The 2,647-nt window shown below is 37.0% G+C and overlaps 1 protein-coding gene across 1 annotated transcript in view; it reads right to left on the bottom strand.

The window, feature by feature from the left end:
* Positions 1-2,647, bottom strand: part of LOC106477294 (octopamine receptor Oamb-like) — a 104,864-nt gene that overhangs the window by 13,697 nt on the left and 88,520 nt on the right. Inside the window, exon 3 of the mRNA XM_022381453.1 lies at positions 1,020-1,065. The gene's annotated coding sequence lies outside the window, so the exon portion shown is untranslated. The remainder of the gene's footprint in view (positions 1-1,019; positions 1,066-2,647) is intronic.

The raw sequence follows: 2,647 nt of genomic DNA, 5'->3' as shown, positions 1-2,647 counted from the left end.
CCGACTGTGAAAATTAAGTGAATCGCAAAGTTGTATCCAGAAAGAATAAACCAGTTTTATTTAACACAGGACTAGTATCAGTAAAGTTTCTTCGGAAAGAACTTATACCGGAAATTAACTAACGAACAGATAGCTGGAAGTATATGAGCACAAATGATGGGAGCTAATATTGTTCTTTAAGTAGATGTTAAGATATAAAAGAATGTAATATAAACCTACAAAGTACATTTACTCGATTACTTTCTGCGTCAGAATGCGAAATTTGTTCTCTAAAGTTAGCAGCTTGAGTGGGCGTCACATGCAGAGGGAGTTCAAGTGACAAAATATATAAAGTGAAAATTGAAAAGTCTGTGTTTAAATATAAACGTTTTTTTTTTTTTTTTTTTAAATACTGTAACTGTGCGCAAAGCTGGACTTTCTGGCGCCAATACACACGCAATGTGAACAGTGCCACTGCAGCAGACAACTAGCGTATGACTGTCGTTCGATGTAATTTAAATTGTTACTTCAACGTCGTACTATATCGCGAGGCGAGTATGAAAATAAAATCGTGATATAAATAGAAGCTCAAATATATGCATGGTTTAATCGTAAATACTTGACTAATGTCATATAAAGGCGATATTGCCTCAGATAACTATTAATGGATATAAAGTACGTTGCTTTGATACAAATCAAGTCTTATGTCCCAAAACAGTTTTTGTTTGCCATTCTTGTTTAGAAACATCAAGAATTTATAACTCTCGTCACAAGTTTATATATGAGGTTCGTTATGTATAACACCAGCCGTTATTCTGTTCAAATATAATGAGTTGTTACACACAAAAATATATTTTCCATTTAACAATTACTCGGTAATAACTTATTTTGTTTAGCATGCTCACCGCCCCCCAGTGGCACAACGGTATGTCTGCAGACTTACAATGCTAGAATCCGGATTTCGATACCCGTGGTGGGCAGAGCATAGACAGCCCATTGTGTAGCTTTGTGCTTAACTACAAACAAACAAGCATGCTCACCTAGAGGGCAGGGAGGCCGGATAATTTTTTTCGTGACCAAGGGGACCTGGAAAAGATAGAAACGAAATATTCTCAATCAATGCCAATTATTTAAAAAAATAGAAAGAAACAAACATACTCTCATTCAAGCATATTGTAGCCTTTACATTTTATGCAAAATCCCCATCACCGCAGCTGAAATCAACATAGGCGGCGGAACTGGAGGAGCACTGGGGAAAATGGTCCTCAACTTTTGACCCAGTAGTGAAGTTAAATGGGGAAGAGAGAAATTTATAACATTATCAAGATAAGTTGCTGATTCAACATACAAAATAAAGTACCTCAATCGTCGGTGATCCCCCCCCACCCCCCTCAAAATTAAAATCTGTCCCGCTGGCATTATAATTAATCACTTTGCCAGATGGATCTTCTAACTGATACAATTAATTAATTAAATTTACTGTTCGTGTTATCGACCTCACTTGGGCAACAAAACTAGCAAAAACACAGATTAATTTAACAAAACGAAGTTTGACTTGTTTACAACACTGTATACCTTGGACTAGAGATGGTTGTTTGTACATAAAGAATGCGTGAATACAGGCAAGTGCATCAGATGATTATAGGTCGTTCACCATTTATTCAGCATTTAGTTAAAAACGTTAAGTTACACAAAATAGAATGACGATTAAAACACATATTTTCAACTGGAAATTGGTTTGAAGGTTGTTTTTTTGTTTTAGATTTTCTCCCGTGTTTTTGTTTCTGTGAATGTACAACAAAAGTTCTGAAAAATAAAACAAATACAAAGATACACATCATATAATAATCCTTTTTTTAAAAATTAAACACTGTTAAAGATACTGTAGATTTCTAGGTTAGATTCCCAGTATTGGAGACAGTGCTGCTTCCTTTCTAGGCTGGCATATCAGAGATCGCAGTAGCGACCCCTATATAGAGATGGGTCCGGTTAAAATGGTGGCCTGTACATTGTGTACGGTAGCGCATACGGAAGGACGTCGGCAAAACCCAACCAAGGGATAGAGACGAAAAGCCCCTCACTAATCAAATACAAAACTGTATCTAAAGTTCGGCTAACCATCTTTAACGTCTAGAAAACAGGCCACAAAAACATCAACTTTCTTCTTCTCCATCAGTTGTAACTCGTAAACCACAGTGTGCCTTCGACCAGACTGCACACCAAACACTCCACTACTTCCTACGATATGCCTTTTCATACCTAGAGCAGCAAGTGATGCCTAAAGTACTAATCACAGTCTCTGAACAGTAAGCCATTATGTGCGTTGTATGGAAGTAGATAATCTACCGTATACCCCTTACCGCGCCGCGCAGTATCCTGGTCATGACTTCCATAAGTAACGTATATAGATTAGATTATGGCTTCCTATAGAACTGAATAAATTAGTGAAGTGGTGGCTTACACCTAGACTGGAAACCAAGATTTCAACAATTAAAAAGTGCAGAAACTAGTAACGAAAAATTTTATTCTAAAATTATTGGAATGTAGGGATGAAAAAAGATCAGAAACTAGAGAGCATTTGGGATGGGAGGAAAATCTGCATTTCCCATTCCTGCATTCCACCACCTAACGTGTATATGAGTGCAGTGTATGAGTAGTGAAATGCAGG

Source organism: Limulus polyphemus, unplaced genomic scaffold, assembly GCF_000517525.1.
Source record: "Limulus polyphemus unplaced genomic scaffold, Limulus_polyphemus-2.1.2 Scaffold164, whole genome shotgun sequence".
NCBI classification, from domain to species: Eukaryota; Metazoa; Arthropoda; class Merostomata; order Xiphosura; family Limulidae; genus Limulus; species Limulus polyphemus.
This window is presented reverse-complemented; position numbering and strand designations above follow the sequence as displayed.